The following is a 24,099-nucleotide window of genomic DNA, read 5'->3' on the forward strand; positions in this document are numbered from 1 at the left end:
ATATAATTTCATGGAAAACAATAAGGTGATTTTTTTTTAAATGAAGAGGGGATAAAAAAGAAGACTGGAAAGAAATAGGCCATCTGTTGACAATGGATAATTCTGGATACTGAGAATATAAATAGATTTTAATTTTCTTCTTTTTACTTTTCTGTATTTTTTAATTGTTCAAAAATAATTTTTAGATAAATAAAATTTAAAAGCGTGTCCCACATCTTTCAAAGCTCTGTTTCCACAACCACAACTCAGAAACCTTTTTTTTTTTTAAGATTTATTTATGTATTTTAAAGGCAGAGGCAGAGAGAGAGGAGAGAGAGAGATAGTCCTAAGTCGTAAGCAGTCTTAAGTCCCAACACAGGGCTTGATCTTACCACACTGAGATCACAACCTGAGCTGAAATCAAGAGTTAGATGCTCAACTGACTGTGCCACCCAGGTGCCCCCCAAGTCAAAAACTATTTCAATACAATGTCCTGGCAGGTCCTAGCCCCAGAAATAAATGAGAAATATTGTAATTTTTCTTTGGAATCTTTTTGCTCCCCTTGCCCCTTTTCAATATTCTCTCCCCCACCTACCATCACAGCTCTGTCCCTCACCCAAAAAGCTATACTTTTCCATCTGGGCCTCAGAAGTCATCCCTTTGAGGATTATTGCTTTTTTTTTTTACTTTTTATTTTGGGATAACTATATATTCATAGGAAATCACAAAGAAATATAGAAGCAAGTCCTGTGCACCCTTCACCTACCCTTCCCATACATTAGCATCTTAATACAACTATTGCCCCATAGTGCAATATCAAAACTGGGAAACTGACATGATACAAACCATGGTGCTTATTCAGATTTCACCAGTTATACGTGTGTGTGTGTACTTGTGTGTGCTACCCTATACAATTTTATTACATGCCCAGCTTCATGTAACCACCATCACAATAAAAAGGCAGAACCATTCCATCACCACAAGACTCCCTTGCGCTGCCCTTTTATAGCTACATTTATCCCCTTCTTCCTTCTCCCTGAACATCCCTAGCCCCTGGCAACCATTCCATCACTGTGATTGTTATTTCACAAATGTTTTATAATTGAATCATGGAATATGTGTCCTTTTGGAATTGGTTTTTTTTTTTTTTTTTTTACTCAACATAATTTGCTTTAGGTTTATCCAAGGTGTGTGCGTCTCAAGAGCTCATTCCTTTTTGTCACTGAGTAGTATTCCATGGTATGGATGTACCACAGTGTGTTTAACCATTCACTCACTTGCATTTGTGGAGTTTCCAGTTTGGGGCTACTAATAAAGCTGCTATGAACATTCCTTCACAAGTTTCTGAGTGAACACAGTTTTCATTTCTCTGGAACAACAACCCAAGAGCATAATTAGTAGGCAGCGTGGTAATTGCATCTTTAGAGTTTTGGGGGGCAATTTTTTTTATTTTTGTTTTTAACGAGGTATGGGGATGGGCAGAGGGAGAAGAAGAGATAGAATCTTAAGTTGTTTCCATGTCCAGTGTGGAGCTTGACACAGGGCTCGATCTCATAACCCTGAGCTCATGACCTGAGCCTAAATCAAGAGTTGGACACTTAACCAACTGAGCCAACCAGGTGCCCCTGCATGTTCAGTTTCTTAAGAAACTGTCAAACAAATTTCTAATTCGTTTCTAATTAAAACTAATAATCTTGTATTACTACTACCAATATATGAATGATTCAGTTTCTCCACAATCTTGCCAGCATTTGGTGTCATCACTATTTTTTATTTTAGCCATTTTGAAAGGTATATAGTGATATCTCATGGCTTTAATTTGCATCTCTAATGCCTAATTATGTTGAACTTGAACACTTTTTCATGTGCTTGTCATCTGTGTATTCTCTTCAGAATTGTCGGTTCATGTCATTTTATCATTTTCTAACTGGATTTTTTTTTAATATTGAGTTTTGAGAGTACTTTGTATGTTCAGATATGTGACTTGCAACTGTTTTCTCTCAGTCGGTAATTTGTCTTTTTCTTTTTTATTATTATGTTATGTTCAGTTAGTCAACATATAGTACATCATTAGTGTTTTATGTAGTGTTCAACAATACATTAGTTGCGTATAACACCTAGTGCTCATCACAACCCATGCCTACCTTAATACCCATCTCCCCGTTTACCCCATCCCCTCTCTCCCTTCCCTTTTGTAACCCTAAGTTTGTTTCCTGGAGTCCAGAGTCTCTCATGGTTTGCCTTCTTCACCTCTCTTAACAGAGTGCTTCACAAAGAAAAATTTTTAGTGCTCGCTTCGGCAGCACATATACAAAGAAAAATTTTTAATTTTAATAAGGTCCAATTTTCCCTCATATGGATTTTGCTTTGATGATACCAAATCTAGGAGCTCTTTGCTTAGTTCAAGGTCACAAAGACTCCCTCTTATTTTTCTAGAAGTTTTATGGTTTTATGTTTCACATTTAAGTCCATGATCCATTTTGAGTTGATTAATCTATTAGGTGTGAGATTTAGGTCAATGGCCAGTGTTTTGCCTATCCAATTGCCCCAGCACCATTTATTGAAAAGGCTATCCTTCCTCCACCGAAATGCTTTGGCTCCTTTGTCAATAATTCATTGAGCATATTTACGTGAATTTATTTCTGGGTTCTCTATTCTGTTCTATTGATTTGTCTGTACCTCTGTAAATATCAAACTGTCCTGATTATTGTAGCTGTATAATGAGCCTTAACATCAGGAAGAATAATTTCTCCTACTTTATTCTTTTTTTTTTTTTTTTCTAATTTGTTCTGGCCATTATAGAGCCTTTCCCTTTCCCTATGAATTTTAGCACAAGCTTTTCTGTGTCTACAAAAAACTGCTGAGATTTTGGTAAGAACTACATTAAGCCTATAGATCAATTTAGAGAGAATTGACATCTTTATTGTGTTGAGTTCTCCAATCCACATTATATCTCTGCAAATATTTAGAGCTTCTTTCATTTCTTTCATCAGCTTTTTTGTAATTTTCAGCATACAGATTCTGCACATTTTGTTAAATACAAAATACTCCTTTTTTGCAACAATTGTAAATAGTATTGTATTTTTATTTTAGTTCATTGTCAGTATAAAAAAATGCAGTTGATTTTTGTGTATTGATTTTGTATCCTTCAACTTTATTGAGCTTGCTTAGATCTAGAAGGGTTTTTTTAATAGATTCTTTTAGATTTTCTGTGTAGACAATCGTGTTCCCTGCAAATAAAAACAGTTGCATCTCTTCTTTTCCAGTCTGTATCCTTTTTATTTCTTGTTCTTGCTTTAAGACACTGGCCAGAACTCCCAGAACTATACTGAATAAAAGTAATGAGAGCAGATATCTTTGTCTTATTCCCAATCTTACCATAAAAGTATTCAGTCCTTCACCATTAAGAATGATGTTAGCTATAGTTTTTTTAATACTTTGAGAAAGTTCATGACTGATCCTAATATACTGAAAGTTTTTATTATAAATAGATATTAAATTTTGTCAAATGCTTCCTCTGCCTCAATTCATATTATCATATGATGTTGGACTGGTGGATTACATTGATTCATTTTCAAATACTCAATCAGCCTTGCATACCTGGAATAAATACCACTTGCTTATGGTCGATTATCCTTCTTATTCAGTGCTGAATTTGATTTGCTAAAATTTTGTTGAAGACTTTTGCATATAATTTTGTGAGCAATACTGGTCAGTACTTTGTGTGTGTGTCTGTCTTCCCCTGGTTTTAGAACCAGGGTAATACTCACCTTATAAAGTGATTTGGAAAATATTCCCTCCTTTTATATTTTCGGAAAGATATTGTGTAAGTTGGTGTTAATTCTTCTTTGAATGTTTGATAAAAATTCTCCCAATGAAACCAGCTCAGCCTGGACATTTCTGTTCAGTAGCTACTTGATTACAAACTCAATTTTTAAATAGTTATAGGACCATTTAGGTTAGCCATTTATTTAATCTTGACTAAGTTTTGTCAGCTTCTGGTTTTTGAGGAACTGGTACATTTCTTCAAAGTTTGTAATTTCTAAGCTTGAAGTTGTAATATTCCCCTTTATCCTTTTAACAGCTACAGGATCTATTCTGACATCCCTGCTTCATTCCTGATATTTGTGATTTATGCATTTTTTCTTTTTTCATCTTTGTCAACTTTGCTAAAGAGTTACCAATTTCATTGATTTCTTTTGAATAACTTTTAGGGTTTTTTTCTGTCATATTTTATTTATTTATTTATTTTTATTATGTTCAGTTAGCCAACACATAGTATGTCATTAGTTTTTGATGTTGTGTTCAGCAATTCATTAGCTGCCTATAACACCCAGTGCTCATCACAACACATGCCCTCCTTAATACCCATCACCTGGCTACCCCATCCCACAACCCCCTTCCTTCTGAAACTCTCTGTTTGTTTCCTGGAGTCTAGAGTCCCAAATTTTCTCCATTGTTTTCCTGTTTTTAATTTCATTGATCTCTGTTCTTTACTATTTCTTTCCTTCCCTTTGCTTTGAGTTTGTTTTGCTCTTCTTTTTCTAGTTTCCTGGGATAGAAATTTTGATCATTGCTTTTAGATCTTTCCTCTTTTCTAATGTAAGCATTTAGTATTATAAATTTCCTTCTCAGCATTGCCTCCCAAAAATATTGAAATGTAATGTTTTCATTCTTTTTTTACTTCCATATACTTTTAAAAATTCTCTTTGAGGGGTGCCTGGGTGGCACAGTTATTGTGCCTCTGACTCTTGGTTTTGGCTCATAATCCTGGGATCATGGGATCAAGCCCAGCACCAGACTCCATGCTCAGTGTGGAGTCTGCTTAAGATTCTCTCTCCGTCTCCCTCTGCCTTTCCCCCGCCACTCGCTCCATCTCTCTCTCAAATAAATAAGTAAATAAATAAACCTTCTAAAAAATTCCCTTTTAGGGACTCCTGGGTGGCTTAGTCAGTGAAGCATCTGCCTTCAGCTCAGTTCATGATCCCAGGGTCCTGGGATTGAGTCTCGCATTAGACTCCTTGCCAGCAGGAAGTCTGTTTCTCCCTGTGTTCCTCTTTCCTGCTTGTGCTCCCCCCCTCTGACAAATAAATAAATAAAATATTTTCTAAGAAATAAAAAAAAAATTTAAAAATTCCCTGTGAGGTTTCCTCTTTGACTCATGGATTATTTAGGATTATATTATTTAATTCCCAAGGGTTTGGAGATTTTCCCATTTCTTTCTGTTATTTTTTTTTCTGGTTTTATTCCATTATGATCTAAGAACATACTCTATACAATTTCAATTCTTTTAAATTTGGTAAAATTTGTTTTATGATCCAGCATATAGTCTAATTTGGTTAGTGTTCAGTGGGTGCTTGAAAAGAACATATATTCTGCTATTTTTGGGTTAAATGTTTTATAAATGTCAATTAGATCCTATTGTTTGAAGATTTGTTCAAACCATCTGTCTTCTACATACTGATTATGTCAACTGCTGAGAGTGGCGTGTTGATGTCCCCAATTATTGAATATTTCTCTCCCCCTCCAACCATGCTACTCCCATTTTCACCAAAGGGTCCAATATTTTCCCCTCTGGAATTTAATCTCACAGGTTAAATGTGCCTCAATGGCACAGGGGCCATTCCTTTGAGGATTATTGGCATTTTAAAAAATATATTATTTATTTATTTATTTATTTATTTGAAATAGAGAGAGAGTACACAGCAGGGGGAGCAATAGAGGGAAAGGGAGAAGCAGCCTCCCCACTGAGCAGGGAGCCCCGTATAACCAACTAAGCCACTCAGGTGCCCCAAGGATTACTGGCGTTTTAAACCAAGACCCTGAAAACTGGTAAATGTGATTAAAAACCCAAGCCTAGAACTTGCTGGAGACAGATGCCAGAAAAGTTGTAGTCACATATCAGACTTGGTCCTTGAAGCAACTGATGAGACAATCAGGCAAAGCCTAACAGTTCCAACCAATAGGCTGGGAGTGGTGAAAAGATAAATAGAACAGCCAATAGTCAAGGTCTTAACCAACATCCAAAGTCAGGAACCAGTCAAGAAGCCCAAGAAATGTCAAGATCCAGTAGCTAAGAAGGGCATATGGTGGTCCCATTTAATTTCATCTAAGCCCTAAGGGCCTAGAGAGGGTAAAAGAGCTTGTTCGTAGCCATACTGCTATTCATCTTAAAGGTATCCATACCTTTTGAAGTAACCCAAAGGAATTAATTGCTACTAGAACAATTTCCAGCATCAGCAACAGGATGGTGGGGAAGATATTCTGAAGTTTATCTCCTGGATAGCCTAAAATCATACTCAAGGAATATGTATCACCAGTACTTGAACTGGTGAACAGAATGTCTAATGATCTACAAACCTACGCACTTGTTTGAGACTTCTGATGGGCAGAAGACTGGCATTTTCTAAAATTGTGCTCAAATACACATAACATTTACCACCTTCATCATTTTAAACTACACAGTTCAGTGGCATTAAGTATATTCACACTGGTATGCAACTATCATCCTCACCCATCCCCAGAACGTTTTCATCTTCCCAACTGAAACCCTGTGTACATTCTCCCTCCCCCCAGCCACTGGCAACCCTCATTACACTTTCTGAGAAGATAGCCATTTTGATGGACCTTCATGCTTAACCTACCAATTATGTTATTCAATCAGAGATAACTCAGAAATAATGTTGACAATATTCTTAACCCCACTGGCAAATAGCGGTGACTCTTGTCCTTTGATACCAATATTCTGACCTATGTTCCAAGAAACCCAGTTCAAGACCCTGCTCCTTTCCTGCAAGTCGGGGGAAAGGTTTGTCCTTAAATGCACAAAAGCACTCTGACTGTGATCTGGCCTAGAGCTGTGCCCTCAACGTGCACCCTGAAGAGAACTGGAGGCAGAGAGCCACAGAAAAGGAGAGCTCTGATTCCTTTCTCAGAAATGGGAGACAACAGCTTTACCCATCTACAACCACCCCAAAGTCAGGCTATTGAGGCCTTCACACTGCACCACGCTGAGTTGCCCCTCCCAGTCCTCACATCTTTGCCCTCTGAAGTCTCAGAATTCCCCATGATAAGGCTTGAGGATGTGCTGCCTTAAAGACCTTCCAGGGCACCTTTGCAATCCTTCACACCCCTCTGGTGCCAGTCTAATGTGTGTCCAGAAAAAGATGAAACAGAATGCACCTGTGTAAGATTACCGATTTATTTTGTCACATATTTTAAATGAGGCACAAAGACTACACTAAAATAAAGTGGAACCAGGGCATTTGCAGAAAGCACCACTCCCGCGGTAAATGAAAGTCGAAGTACACTGAGCGGGATCACTGCCTCATCAAAGCAAGACACTATGTAGTGAGGATGTGCTGCTACAATTCCGTACTGGGCCCCAACAATAAAGCCGGGACTGTAATTACTATAATGACCTCCCACTGCTATTGTGTCTTTAATTAAGTCTTTATCAGTAGGCATTTGCCACTTAAACCTAACTCACTGTAACTACGGCAGCGTATCATCTACATTTTCACAAAGAATTACTGAATCATATCTCTGTCACAAAGATGAAAGGGAATATTTTAGTTCAAGTGCCATTTGCAGACAAGCTGCATAAAGGAAAATCAAGCTGTCCTTTAGCAGCACTTTCTGACAAGTGAAACTCAACCAAGAGATGCCAAGGGGTCTTGCGTGTGTACATGTGTTGGTTTCGCCAAGTTTCTTTTTAGCACAACTCCACTTCCTGTCTACATAAACTACAAAAAGAAAAAAAAAAGACACCAAATTAATAACACACTTGATGACATACAATTTCTTGAGGTGGCTGGGCTGAGACATTCATGGGAGGCTGTGATGCTGAGTTGCCCCAAGGTGCACAGTGGTGACTGACGGAGCTGAGTCTACAACTCATACTCCAGCGACATGCTCTTCCCACTCCATGGTGAGGCCACCCATGTGGCTGTGGGTAAGCCCATTCTACCTAGCAAGGCACACGAGAAGTACCCCAGGCCCAAAGAGACCATGTTCCAAGTTCAAGTTTCTAGTCATCATCACTTCCTTACATCAGCATTTAAGTGAAGGCTCACATGGCTTTTTGGCAGAGCCTGGTTGAGTCGACCAGACAACCTTCTAAGAAAACGCTGGCCTGATCCAAAGCCTCACCATGGCTTTCAGAGGTTTTAGCCGGGGCCTCCATCTGCAGAGCTTGCTTTTTGGTGAGAACCTGAACATACCCTCTGGTCCTCATTCCTCTTGATTCACTTAGGACCCAGAGAGAGCCCCTGCCCCACTGGCCAACATGTCTGGACTGCACTGGCCTCCCCCAAGTGGCCAGGCTCTGGTGTCATTATCTGTGCCTTCACACACGATGAAAATCCTTTTGGCTTTAAAACCTACTCCTCCAAAGGACATGAATCCTTCCGGAACTGAGGAAGTGTGTTCCCATTACAGAGGTGGGTAGTGAGGGGGCTGCAGAGTCCTCCCCCTTGTGAGGGACAGAAAGAGGAGGAGGAGTTCAAGGGAGGGAGGCTGGGATGTCTCTGGGGTCCGAGTGGCACCCCTGTGCTAGAAACTCAAGGACACAAAGTAGCCCAGAGGCTCCACTTTACTCCAACCGACCTGCAGGCACCAGAGATGTTGATGACTTTCTGCTTATTTCTTGGAAGGATTCTGACTCTGGTCAGGGAAAACTGATGCTGCCACCAACTGCTGCCTTTTTCAGTGTCATCTTTGGCTACAACTGTTTCCCCTTTCCCTTTAGGTTCTAATTTCATTTTTAACAACATAAAGGCTTTAGCTGGACACATAAGAACTGAAAATGAGAACAAAATGGAGGGAGAGGGAGGAAGCATGCTTCCTGGAGGGACCCAGGGGGAATTCTTTTCAATTTTCTCCCACGTATTTGCACCCGCCAGGAGCATCTCAGATTTTCCCACCTTGGCAGGGCTGCGTGCTGCGAGGGCCGCCTCAGCTCAGGTGTGGCCACTGCTGCTGGCTTGCTTCTACCCCCACACCGCCTGCACTGGGGCAGCCGAGCCTGCAGAATTGGCAGAGGAGTCCACCTCTGGAGAAGAAAGCCAAACTGTCTTCAGCCCGGAATTCAGCAATAATTTCAAGATGTTTCATGAAATCTTGCTTCCGCCTATTGAACAAACGCAGCCCTCCGGCCCAGGATCTGCACTCTTCTGCTGACGTAAGTGATACCAGGAAGTAGACTTCAGTTTGTCTTTGAATACTGTCAAGCACAACTTCTTCCTCCTCACTTGTCTTTGTTCTATAAAGGGCTCTTCTCGGCTTTGGATGTGAACCTCTGGACAACCCCGTCACCGGGGTCTGGCTGGCACCTCTTCGCTTTGCTTGTTCCTCCTCCGCTGACCACCAAGCAGGTACAGCTGCCGTTGGACGATCCTTCCCCCGGGTCTGCACACAGCCAGGATGCAGCGTGGCCGCTGTCACAGGAAAGGAGGGCCCAGGGCATGGTGAGTCTCTGTTGATGAGGATCACTGTTGCTGTCATCAGCCCACACCCAGACTGCCGCCCTCCTCAACTGAGCCTACTGCTCTTACGGGGAGCTTAGGCCAATGATTGTTTCTGCTAACGCTCTCAGCTGCTACCTTTTCATCTGACAAAGAACTTGGCCCAGTGATGAAAGACATAAGCCAAAATCCACTCTATGCCTCATCATACAAATACTTGGCTTTCCTGGAGCCAAGACACCTTCTAGTGACTGACAACCTTTCTAGGTTCTTTACCACACCCTGCTACGGATGCTAGGAGTTTCTCTGAGTAAATGCCAAGATCCTCCCTGGAGGGTAAAAGAAATGTCAGAAATACTGTTCCTCTTAGAGAACCTGAAATTAGCATATGCCTAAAAAAACATATTCACTAGGAAGAATCTCTCTTAGACATTATGTTCACCAAACATAGAGCTCCATGTTCCCATCCCCCAAAGATGGAGCTGAACCCAAAGCACTTCGTAAGTATTTGCTGAATGTGCACATGTGTGTGCATAAATGAATAAATGAATTTTTCTCCAGAGAGAGAAAAACTCCATTCCTTCTACCTTCTTATTGCCAACCACCATGTTGATGACTCATAAAAAATCATGTATTACTTTCCATGTGGAAAATGAAGGGATAAATGAAAAGCATAAGATAAATAATATTTATTAACATGAAAGAAAAATCAGTATAGAAAAAAATGAGATAAAGCTATGTATAAGGTTAGTTTATAATACCCATTCTCAACCTTGTATGTGTGTGTTAGAATCCCCTGAGGAGCTTTAAAAAAGCAGTGATACCTGAGGCCCATTCCTTGAGATCAGTACAGAATGTGACCTGACTATGGGGATTTTTTTTTAAGTGCCCCAGGTGATTCTATTTTTCAGTCAAGTTTAAGAAACACTGGTTTATAATACAACTGCCCAGTGGTCTGGATATTTGCTAGAGAATAGCAAACTTGATTCTGAGCTTCCTAGCAGCCAAGGTGAAAGGGGGAATACAATCTACTGCACAATCCAGTGTGTAGAAGAAAATCAACTTGCTAATTCAATCTTGAGATTAGAGAAAGAGACTTATCCTCATGAAGCAGACATGGAGTGAATCAAGTGATAATATCAGTGGTGTCCCCACAGTGTTCAATCAATATTTACTGAGCACCTACTAAGTGACAAAAAAGATTGAGAGACTTGAAACTTTCTTTTTTTTTTTAAGATTTATTTATTTTTTTTTCATTTTATTTATTTTTTCAGTGTAACAGTATTCATTCTTTTTGCACAACACCCAGTGCTCCATGCAAAACGTGCCCTCCCCATTACCCACCACCTGTTCCCCCAACCTCCCACCCCTGACCCTTCAAAACCCTCAGGTTGCCCCAACCTCCCACCCCTGACCCTTCAAAACCCTCAGGTTGTTTTTCAGAGTCCATAGTGAGAGACTTGAAACTTTCTAACGTCGATTAACAGCTACTATTATTGAGTGCTGTTCTGTGCTGAGCACTTTATATCCACTGCCTCATTTAATCCTCACAACCACCTGAGGACATAGGCATTTTATACTTACTGGAAACCAAAGTTCAGGGAGAGTAACTGACTGCCTAACATGGCATGCCTAGCAAGTGGCAAAGCTAGGATTCCAACACAGGACTGTCTAACTGCAGATTCCATACTCTCAACCACCAGCTGGGAGTAAACACAATAACTTTCATAGGGCTCTATCTTAAAATACACACTTGAATGTATTTTCTCTTCCTTGTGATTTCTTAATAACATTTTCTGTTCTTTAGCTTACTTTACTCAAAGAATACAGCAGATAATACACATAAAATACAAAATGTGTATTAATCAACTGTTTATTTTATTGGTTTCTAGTCAACAGTAGGCTATTACTAGTTAAATTTTTGAGGAATCAAAAGTTATATGCAGATTTTTGACTGCACAGGAGGTCAGCACCCCTAACCCCCACAGTGTTCAAAGGTCAACTGTAATATGATGTTTTTTGGGTATGAAAGGAAGAAAATCAGTAACATATATTCCTATCTGCTTATATTTCAATTTAAAACCACCACAAATAATAAGAAGAATCTAATAACAATGGTTGCCTATAGGAATCAGGGAAGGGGGTCAAGCAAATGGATAGGGAGAAAGGGGAGAACAAGATTATAAGCCCATATATTTTTACAGTAAAAATTTGGCCAAACTTGTGAAAAGTATCACCCATTCAAAAAGAGAAAATAATGGGGCGCCTGGGTGGCTCAGTGGGTTAAAGCCTCTGCCTTCAGCTCAGGTCATGATCCCAGGATCCTGGGTTCGAGCCCCGCATCGGGCTCTCTGCTTGGCAGGAAGCCTGCTTCCTCCTCTCTCTCTGTCTGCCTCTCTGCCTGCTTGTGATGTCTGTCTGTCAAATAAATAAATAAAAATCTTTTTTAAAGAAAAAGAAAATAATGAAAAAGAGAACTGTGCAAGGGCTAAAGTGCCTCCACTACTGAGTGGTAGAGCTAGAATTTGTATCCAAGTCTGTATGTCCCCAAATCCATATTCTTGACACCATAGAGCTCTGCCTTCCCCCAAACTCAAGCAACTCACCTGCTATTAGTCAGTCCACAGGACTGACATGGATGCATAGGGCTCTGCTCCTGCTCTTGGGTCTGCATCTGGAGGTTCCAAAGCATCGATTCATTCAGAGTTTTTTGGGGTTTTTTTTTTGTTTTTTTTGTTTGTTTGTTTGTTTTTTTTTTTAAATGTAAAATCTTTTATTGCACATTCAAAATTTTAAAAATAAAGGTAACAAAACTATTTCTTCCAAACTTCTTGAGTAGTGAAAATTGAGAGAACAGTAGATATAATAGCTTATTCTTTGTTTTTTTTGTTTCCTTGCTTGTTTTAAATGTCTATTATATTGTTAATATTTTTTTTTTCTTCCAGGGCGGTAACTCATGCCCTTTTTATCATTTTATTTTTTTAGTGTAACAGTATTCATTCTTTTTGCACAACACCCAGTGCTCCATGCAAAACGTGCCCTCCCCATTACCCACCACCTGTTCCCCCAACCTCCCACCCCTGACCCTTCAAAACCCTCAGGTTGCCCCAACCTCCCACCCCTGACCCTTCAAAACCCTCAGGTTGTTTTTCAGAGTACATAGTCTCTTATGGTTCGCCTCCCCTCCCCAATGTCCATAGCCCGCTCCCCCTCTCCCAATCCCACCTCCCCCCAGCAACCCCCAGTTTGTTTTGTGAGATTAAGAGTCATTTATGGTTTGTCTCCCTCCCAATCCCATCTTGTTTCATTTACTCTTCTCCTATCCCCCTACCCCCCCATGTTGCTTCTCCATGTCCTCATATCAGGGAGATCATATGATAGTTGTCTTTCTCCAATTGACTTATTTCACTAAGCATGATACGCTCTAGTTCCATCCACGTTTGTTTTTTTTTTAAAGATTTTTATTTATTTATTTGACAGAGAGAGAGAGGAGGGAAGCAGGCTCCCTGCTGAGGAGAGAGCCCGACATGGGGCTCGATTCCGGGACCCTGGGATCATGACCTGAGTCGAAAGCAGAGGCTTTAACTCACTGAGCCACCCAGGCGCCCCTCATTCAGAGTTTTTATAATCTCCATCAAAGAATCAGGTGGCAGCAACAAGTCAGAGTGGGAAGCCATATGCAAAGAAAGGTAAGCCCTAATAAAGATAAATTGAGAAAGTTTAAATTTATAGCCCTTTGTAATCCAAGTATTTAGAGCTCATTTGTTTAGGGTGAGTTGCATGCTACAAGCCCTCCTAGTAACAAATAACAATACATCTCAAACTCATTACACCTGTCAGCCTGGTTTACGGCCATGCCCTGGCTTATATTAAGGAAAGGGCTGCTTCTGCCAATACAGAGCAAGGATGCTGTTCTACAGTGAATAGAAATTTCAAACAAAATCTAGAATTTTACAGCTTGTCTACATTAATTTGGAATGATATGTCAAGGAAGAAAGGAAAGGAGGGAGGGTGGGAGAAAGGAAGGAAGAGAAAAAGAAAGAAAGAGGGAGAGAGAGAGAGAGAGAAAGGAAGGAAGGAAGGAAAGGAGGGAAGGAAGGAGGGGAGAGAGGGAGGAAGAGATTTCAAAGAAAAAGAAAAAAAGGTCATTTTCTACTCTCAACGTCTTTTCCCAAGTTTGAAATTATCCAAAGCTGCCTGATAAGCTATTTAGAAGAATCATTTTCAACGTCTAAAGTACAGACAGTAGAATTATCCCCAGGAGATATAGCTGATCTGAAAGTGTGCAAAACTCCCCACTGCCTGCCATATGAGTTGAACGCGGGGAGTCTGACTCTCGAACCCACACAGCAGTTGTATCTTAAGCACTTGTGGTGATGAAGAGTAGAGCCTTCAGGGCCCCAGACCCAGGTTCACCAGTTACTAAGTTGAATGACAATAGGCAAGCTACAGGCCCACTCCAAGCCCCAGTTTTCTCATCTGCAAAATGGGACCAGTAAGAGAACCTACTTCGTTAGGATTGTGGGGGAATAAATGATGCTGTCCAGCATGTACAGCATTTGATATGAGGCCTGGAATTTGGGGAGGTGTTCAGAAATGTAAGCTATTGCATATTTACAAGTCTTGGTATCCCCTCCCTCAATGTCACTGATGACGAGTATTATCGTCAATAATCAATGACAAGATTATTGATGTCTTTCTCCCCAAGTACCCAATAGTGTGTCTGTCATGTAGCAAGCACTTGAAAAATGTTTGTTGATGGTTTATTTTTGTCTGCTATTTCAAATGATCAAGTAATGGCCTCTATTTTGACACACAAAACTCTCTTCTTGCTAAATTCTATTCCATTCAGAAATAAATTATCAAGTGTCTCAAATTCTTAAATTGGCAGAGTCATATGATTTCTTTTCCCTATAGAAAAGGAGAGAAAGTTGGCCTCCCTTCACTCTCCCAAACGTGCTTGGGCTCTCAGTTGCATTTCAGCAAGTTCCTCACTTTCAAGTATAAAGACAGAAACTATATAATAATAAATAATGCCCAGGTTGGGAAGGGGAAATGGGTTTTTCACTTTGTAAAAAGATGCATAATTTCTTGAAATGTCGATGATCCCTTTAAACTCTATTTTCTCTTGGAGAACTCGGAGAAAATTTTAGCTTATCTGGAATATCTTAGGAGTGCATTCATTTTGTAAAGTAAAGCATACTCTCATTGAACACAAATACTTTCATCCCTCAGAAACATCCTCCGCACGTCCTTCCACACGGCATGCGCATGCCCACCCCCCAGCTGAAGAGTGCATACCTCCTGCTCTCCGCTCTACCACCGCTTTAGTCAACATCAATTGCCTGCCCCCCAACTTCCCCCACAACCCTTCCCTATTGCTGGGCCCACTGGGCTAATCCTGAACATTCAGCAAACATTCAGCAAACATCCTGCTTAGTCGGTGCATTAGCTTCCTGGCACTGCTGTAACAAAGTACCACAAACTGAGTGGCTTAAAACAACACAAGTTTTTTTCTCTCAGAATTCTGGAGACTAGAAGTCAAAGTGTTGGTGGGCCCATGTTCCTACTGAAGGTTCTAAGGAAGAATCCTTCCCTGTCTTCTGATGGTTGTCAGCAATCCTTTTTGCTGCTTGACTAACAGACACCTCACTTCAATCTCTGTCTCTGTCTTTACACAGCTTTATCCCCTGTATATCTATATCTCTATGTCCAAATTGACCTCTTCATGTAAAGACTCCAGTCATATTGGACTTGGGGCTCGTCTTAACATGAATACATCTGCAATGACTATTTCCAGATAAGGTCACACTCACGGGTTCCAAGAGGACCTGAATTTGGGGGGATGCTATCCAACCCAGCATGGGTAGAGATCAGTATGAGTAGAGAAGCTCAGCAGCTAAAATTGGGGCATGACATGAAAAGTTTCAGGATTAAGAGCCTCCTTCCCTTCCACAAAAAAAATTACAGTGCCTATATTCCACCATCACAGAGCTTCCTTTTATTCTCTAGTGCCAAATAAAATAAAAGCAAAACCTGTAATATTGCAAACACTGAAGGAATGGCATTCATAAATCATCATCTCACATGAGTGGTCATTAGCCCCTTTTGAAGCATGGCAAGGAAGCAAGGTTGTGTCAGAGTGAGCCGGGATCTGTGGCTGGAAGGGAGCCTGCGGCACAGGACACATAAGTACTGAGACACCATGGACAGACAAGGACTTAGTGCCCCTCTGGGAGAACTGCCAGGTCTCCGTGAGCCCAGAGACCAGCCACCAGAGACCAGGCACCATGAGGGGACAAGCAGGTGTGGAATTCATGCTGGTTCGTATTCATGCTGGTTCGCATTTATGAGGCACCTAGTGTATCCCAGGATCCATGCTTGGTGTTTCCACTAAGCCCTCACAACAGCCTCAGTATGAAGAACACATCGTCTCCCAACTCACAGATGAGGAAACTAATACTCCAGGGAGTCAGGTAGCTCAGAAAATGTTGGGAAGTAAGCAGTAATGATGAAGTTCAAGCCTAGTTGCTGACACCTTCTGCCACATCCCAGAGAAGAGGCAAATGAATCCACAATTCCCAGTCTCACTTCTGCCGGGAGCCAGTCCAGCTCACAGCTCTCTTGTTGTATATGTGGGTTTGCTCTTTTCCTGCTTTTGAATTGGCAGCTGTTTTCTATCGCATTTCCAATGTGCCTCTGTGTGCACGTTGGAAAGAGGGAGAAAGAGAATATATGGGTCAATATAAGCAGACTCTTAAAAGCTTATACTTTATCATTGTAATAATCATAATATATTTTACTTTACAGCCACTCATAACTGAAGCCTCTGGGCACCCTAACAAAAATAGCTAAAAGAAAAAAGGAAATTATATTAAACAAAGGAAATATGACTATAAAACCCCAATAGCCAGGAAACTAAATGAACAACATAAAACCTCCAAACAACAAAACTACAATGAAACCAAGAGGGGGAAGAAACCTTTTCATGAGCTTTACCCTGAAGGATTCCATGCTGTGAGATCACATCTGTTTAAAGCACCATAATTTATCGATGTGACATCAAACCAGGAATCAGCCATTGTAAACCTTTCCCGCAGAAACTCTCAGAAAACTAACCAGGTGGTCGATGGGGGTGGGGGTGGTGGGTGTCTATAGCACGTAGCCAGGGCAACAATGGCTCTAAAATTTTATGTTCAAATACATCTATGTGAAGTTTCAAATCTTGGTACTGAAGTACAAAAAGTACTTCATTCCATGGGTAAGCATAATTTACAAACAGAACTGTTTTAACAATTTCTTTTTCTGAGATAGTCTTTCCATTAGCACCCATTGGTGGCTTCTCAAACTGCTGCATCAAATGGACCATTTTCAGAAATGGATCCTCTTTAGAATTAACCACTGAGTCCCAAAAACTACAGAAGTTTTGGGGGGAGGATAAAGACCCTATCATTTATGAAGCAACTGAGTTACTCAGCCTATCCTCCCATTCTGTTTCAAAAACAGAAACTCCTATTAATCCATGATACCATCATAAACATTTGTACAGGAATCACTGTTATCTCTGTATTTGTGTTTTTGAGGGCAGTATTTCCCCCAACAGTTGCTTCCCACATTTCTACTACACACTTTCCTATTGAATATGAGAAGTAAACCCTCTGGGGAAACGTCTTATAAGATTTGTAGGATTAGGATAGCATAAGGGTTGTTAGGATAGCCCAGCCAAACCAGCTGGCAAACTGAAATAAAATATTAAAATGTCAAATGTACTTCATGCCCGTGCAAAATGTTTTTCAAGATATTTGCTCATCCTGAAGTACTTCCTATATTGGCATAGATCTGGCCTCCAAATTAGGACGCTTTTATCAGAAACATGGATTTGGAGCCCAATGTAGCTTCAAGAATAAAACAGGTGATTTTTTTTTAAGTTCTTTATATATTTTGGATATTAACCCTTTATTAGATGTCATTTGCAAATATCTTCTCCCATTCTGCAGGTTGCCTTTCAGTTTTTTTATTGTTTCCTTCGCTGTGCAGAAGCTTTTTATTCTGATGTATTTCTAACAGTTTGTTTTTGCTTTTATTTCCCTTGCCTCAGGAGACATATCTAGAAAGCAGCTGCTATGACCGATGTCAAAGAGATTATCACTTGTGTTCTCTTCCAGGATTTTTATGATATCAGATCTCACATTTAGGTCTTTAATCCACTTAAATGTATTTTTGCATATGGGATAATAAAGTGGGTGGCCCAGTTTCATTCTTTTGCATGTTGTTGTCCAGTTTTCCCAATGCCATTTATTGAAGAGACTTTCCTTTTCCCATTAGGTAGTCTTTTCTGCTTTGTCAAAGATCAACTGACCATATAGTTGTGGGTTTATCTCTGGGCTTCCTATTCTGTTCTATTGAGCTATGTGTCTATTTTTGTACCCAAACCATATGTTGGCAAAGATATGGAGAAAAAGGAATACTTACGCACAGTTGTTGGGAATGCAAACTGATTTAGCCACTCTGGAAAACAGTATGGAGTTTCCTCAAAAAGTTAAAAAGAGAACTACCCTATGATCCAGCAAGCACACTGCTGGGTATTTACCCAAAGAACGCAAAAACATTAATTCAAAGGCAGACCTGCACCCCCTATGTTTATAGTAGCATTATTTACAATAGCCAAGATATGGAAGCAGCCTAAGTGTCCATCAATTGATGAATGGATAAAGAAGATGTGGTGTATATATATAATAGAATATTATTCAGCCATAGAAAAGAATGAAATCTTGCCATTTGCAATGACATGGATGGAGTGAGAGAGTATAATGCTAAGCAAAATAAATCTGTCAGAGAAAGACAAATACCATAAGATTTCACTCATGTATAGGATTTAAGAAACAAATAAGGAAAGGGGAAAAGAGAGAGAAAGGAACCAAGAAGCAGACTCTTAATTATAGAAAACAAACTGATGGTTACCGGAGATTACTGGACTGTGGCTTTATAATAATGACTTTATTTCCTTCATATTTCAGAAGACACTATATTTATATATTACTTATACATGAGGGAAAAAAAAACTTGTATGTGACATATTAAAAACTAGCTTATAGCTTGTGTCAAGGATTGTAGTGATGCTACAAGAGTCTCTGCCAGTCAACAAACAAGAGGTGGTATTAAGATGAGGTCAAAAGTTGGAGAACCCAGAGTTCTCATTCAGGATGATATAAGCATGATTTCCCTTACTGAACTGAAAATTTTGAAAATTGGTTCAAGTGATGCCTGGGTGGCTCAGTCATTAGGTGTCTGCCTTCGGCTCAGGTCATGATCCCAGGGTCCTGGTTTTCCTTCTCCCACTCCCCCTGCTTGTGTTCCCTCTCTCACTAGGTCTCTTTCTGTGAAATAAATAAATGAAATCTTCTTTAAAAAATTAAAAAAACTGGCTCAAAACTTATTTAGAAATAGACCTGTGGCACTGATATGTAAAGCGGAACTGCAGCTGGGACTGGAGCATTCTATGACAGGTTGAAAACCTGGATGGGTTCTCCACACTCCACCACGTCAACCAAGGGAAACAAGCTTTGTCTTCCACCATGTACCTGTCAAGTAGAACATGTACCCATATAGCACCCAAAACCAGTTCCTAGGGATTCAAACATGTCAATGCACCCCCTCACGTTAATCAAGACAAAGAGCCTTTGGTCCCTTCTCGCTTGGAATTGACCAGGTGGACCCATGTTGTTCTGGGGGAGTCTACATTGCTCAATTTAAGCGTAAAAAGCCTCTATGGGCCTTCCTGGAAAGACATTTTCTTCTTGTACACACCAGAGTGATAAAAGTATCACTACCACCCAAAGAGAAGAGAAAATGAAACAACGTAGCCTGAGATTTTCTGGTGATCAAAATGTACTTTTTAGCTTTCGATGTAGATTAGAAATCAATGCAAATTTTTATTTAAAAGAAGGTTACCCACGTCTTCAACGGACTTATTTAGACTGGCCAATCAAAACAGGAAGATTATAACTAGATGACTGGGGAGATCACTTGGAGTTTGCATCAAAATGACTATGTGTTTCCTTTCATGAACATCTTTAAGAAATATATTCAGCCATACAAATAACATAGGAAATAATACAGGATCAATGTTCCATGTTTAGTGAAGGGAAGGAGAAAGGCTACCAACACCTAAAATGTAAGAAGAGGGGCACCTGGGTGGCTCAGTGGGTTAAGCTCTGCCTTTGGCTCGGGTTGTAATCTCAGGGTCCTGGGATCAAGCCCTACATCAGGCTCTCTGCTCAGTGGGGAGCCTGCTTCTCCCTCTCCCTCTACCTGCCTACTTGTGATCTGTGTGTGTGTGTGTGTGTGTGTGTGTGTGTGTGTGTCAAATAAATAAATAAATAATCCTTTAAAAAGATTTTTAAAAATGTAAGATCAGGAAGAAGAGCAGATTTCCTTTCTTTGTTCAGCCCATTTTGCACAAGTGAAATTCAGATAAAGCCTCCTGGAACAAGGTACTAATGGCTTGGGGAGAGGGCCTGGTGTCCTATATGGCTGTCAGTTCATTTGTTCCAAGAGTTGGGCTCCACGTACAAGGCTTATTTTAAAAGAAAAACAAAGCAGGAATTTGAACCAAATTAAATATCAACTCGCTTGGGAAAAAAATTTTTATGTTGCCATTTCTGACTGTATAATTTTAAAAAAATGAGTCAGTTCCTATTTAATCTGGTAGGCATCACTCAAAAAAGTTTGATTTCAATTTGTGTGTGTGCCTACGTGTGTGTGCATATTTTAAATCAACATTTGGGTTTAGCAAATTAGTCCAAGTTTGTCTATTTTCTGTTGTATGGATCAGTTCCAGATCTGTTTTTAAGCACGAAGCTACTGAAGGATTATTATTGTTAGAATTCATATTCCTTCTTAATCCCCTAATCCGTTTGGGTAAAATGTCCAGATTGTCAACTGAACATATGAGAAAACCTCAATGAAGCAGCAAGAAAAAAATACAAAACAATAGACAAATAACCATGGGATATACTGTTCAGCTTTTGTTGAGCTTGAAGTGTGCCAAGTTGGAAAGAGGAGAGAGAGGTTTGTGATATTCCACTGGAACATATTGTCACTGTTATAACCAGCCCACGTTCACCAGAGCTGCCAATTATTCCCCAGCCACCATTTTTTTCCTTTAGATTGATCTCCTGCTTGAGGCTGTTTCACACCCATGACTCTGAAGCTTCCCTAGTGGCATGTTGGCTAATTAAGAGCAAAATCCATCTCTTGATGAAATAATGCTGCTACTGAAAAAGAATTCTACATTTTTTTTTAATTCTTAATCAGGCTGGAAGGAGCAGTATTCTAACACTTGTATTAAGCATAGGAAAAAGGTCTATAGCTAGCAATTAGCAATGATGAAAAGGACAGCGATTTAAAGCATGTTGCAATGACATTTTTATCAAATTAAATGAGTTTGCTAGGCCCACCAGCTGCATATGCTTATTGTCATTTACTGTTTGGACAGCAACACATCAGCCACTGAGTATCAGGAGGTGCTGAATTTAATAAGTCATTTTGACACTGGTGTGAAACGAGCAGATCAGCATTCTGAGGAATGTGTTCACACTCTGAACAGACAGGCAGACATTCTAAGCTTGTGAGGTGACACCAATCAACAGGAAGAAATGATGAAAGCCAGGCTAGGAAGCAGGCAGGAGTGGTGACTAGAGCAGCAGCCACAGAGACACACCACTGTGAGAAAAGAAAAAGATACATACATGCACACACACACACCAAACCTACTATGTCTTGGTTGAGCTAGACAGAGCATCTAAAGAAGCAAAGACTTTTCAGAAACGCAGGACATGTACCCATTCTAGTCCCTGTAAATTTTCATTTATAATTTAAAAACCTACTCAGTTCCTCTATAGCAACCGCTAGAAGAAGCTGACAAATCTTCAGATTTTCTTTTAGCCCCCTCATGTTTGAAACATGGCATCCCATTCAAAAGAAACAAACAAACAAAAATTCCCCAGAATGCTGGTAAAATAAAGTTTTGGTTTATCCTTTCCACCTAATATGTTTGCTCTAAACTGATTACCTAGCTGGGATAGGAGGCAGTAGTATTACTTGGTTTTGATTTACGGTGGGGTGAGAATATACGTTGCTTTCAAAACTCTTGCTTGGAATACGAGATGAGGAATGACATTCTGATAATCCCAGCAGCTATTTATGTTGAGGGAGAGACCTGATACCAGTATCTTAACTGTGTACCAGGCATCAGAGTTAAAACACACCAGAAAGTTGAAGGACAACTACCTCTTAAAACACGCAGGTATAATGTACTGCATAACAAAGGTGACTAGTTAATTAGTTCATGGCTTCGGAAGTTTCTAATGCCATCTAGTGGAAATGGTAAATTTGATCACTTGCACATCAAAGGGGAGCCTAAAATCCCAGATAATATGTCATTATGCTGCCACATATTCAGAAAAACTCTACGCCAGAGTCCAATCTCGTATATATCTCAAAAAAATTACCTACGGTGCTTTCATAAGACTAGAATGTGCCTCAGAAAATGAGACTTGCCCGGAATATCCTTGGATGCCTGCCCACTGCAAGTGAAATAATTATTAGCACCACCCCACACCACTGCCATGCCTGTAGTCATTTTCCTCATCGCTGTTCTCTTATCTTCTAAACTCTAGAATCTAAAGATGGACGATTTGATAGATGTTTTTCATTATTCTGCAAGCATAGTGGGCTCAGTAAAACCTGAAATACCTTTTGAAGTGACTGTTTCACTGATTTTAATCTAAAAACAAAACAAAACAAAAAAACCCAGTACATGAGGAGCTAAATATATTTTGCTAGTTTAATCTTAGAAGCTGTTTGATTTTCAGTGAAATCTTCATAGATTTTTCTCCAGTGGAATTCTACAATAAGATTCTGAGCAAGAAGAATAGCCTTGGGGATTTTGTGCCTCCTTTCAAGATGATCACCCATCAGCCTTAGCCATGGGGCCATGACTCAAGAATCAAAAGGTGCTTCACATAATTGCAAAAACAAAAAGAGACCATATTTTATTTGTATTCAAAGATGAGTAGATAAATAGTCTGCGTATCTCAGTTTCTTCTGTATCACCTCTCAAAGACAGTCCTCTCCAGGAGCATGATTACAAGAGAAATCACTGGAACCCTGATTGCTCATGCAAATTACTGTGAAACTCAGAGCTACTCATCTCACTTTCCCCGACTCAGTTTCCTTAGTTCAGGAAGCCCACTTCAGGAAGTTGGACTTGAAGTCAACTCAAAAGCCCTTTTGGCTCTAAAAACTATGGTTTGGAATTTCAAGTCCAAGACTCAGGTCTTCTGATTGTAATAATTTTATTTAAAAGTATTAGTTTCATCATACCTATTTTACTTACAATAATTATTTTTATTAACAGTGTGTCATTAGTATGAGTCTTGCAGTGACTTTCAGTGTTTGGCCCACCATCAATTTTAAAAGTAACTTATTTGTTGTGCGTTAACTATACTTCAGGTTTTCTTTTAAGTAATTTATTTGTAAGAGGAGAGGACTGAGGTGTAGGCCCTGGAAGGTGAAAGAATTCACCCAAGACAGAACAAATGAGGTAGAAGTTTACTGAATACACAGCAAGGGAGCAGCTGGCCAGACAGCAAAGGAGAGGATGTCTGCCAGGAGGCAGTGGTGAGGGGCTATAGTTATAGGGCAAAGTGAGTATGGGTATATATGGAATTTTCCCTTTGTGGTAATTTTAGGAACTGTGTCTGGCTGTAAGCACCCTATTGGTCACTTAGGGCCTATGGCCATTTCAAGGTGGGTCACTCAATGGGCCTTGCTGCATCCAACTTGGTGGTCACTGTGGGCCCTTTTGCATTGATCAAGTTTCCACTGTTCATGCTTATTACCTAAAAGCAGCCTCTACAAGGACTACAGTTTAAATAAATATTATTTTTAAAGAATTAAAATTGGAAAGTATATTTTTTCTATATATACTCATCAGCATTCATAGGCTAAATATAATTTTTTATTTTAGTATATTTATAAAATAAAGTATACTTTTTCAGTAGGAAAAAGTACATAGCCATTTCACATATAAAAACTGTTTTAAAAGTAAAGAAAGAAAGAAAAGAAAGGAAAAAAATCTTCTGTAGTTCCAACTGCCAAAAACAGCAAACTATCCATTCATCACTGTGGTATACTCCTCTCAGTCTTTTTCTCATGTATAGTATTTACCTAATTTGTATTATGTGATATATATAAAACATATATAGGTTGATTTTCACTATAGTCCCTATTTTTCTGACTACAAAAATACAATTTATCATAGAAAATTGTTTAAATATAGAAATACATAAAAAAACTAAAATCACCCAAAATTTCACCACCCAGAGCTATCCTCATTTATTATTTTATTTCTTTAAAGTTCTTTTTCTATGCATAATTTAACACAGTTAAGAATGTATTACATATTCTGATTTTAAGTACAATTAACCCAAGAAGAGTCACTTATAAGTCCTAGTTGGAAGATGTTACAAAGAGGTTCTTAATCACAGATTATATCTGCCACTGGGAGTTTATTCATTTTTCATAATTATAAAAAAAAAAAACCTATACACTCAGGTCATTCAAAATGAGTTCTAAGAGCAGAAATTGTTAC

The sequence above is a fragment of the Meles meles genome, chromosome 15 (genome assembly GCF_922984935.1).
Source record: "Meles meles chromosome 15, mMelMel3.1 paternal haplotype, whole genome shotgun sequence".
NCBI lineage: Eukaryota > Metazoa > Chordata > Mammalia > Carnivora > Mustelidae > Meles > Meles meles.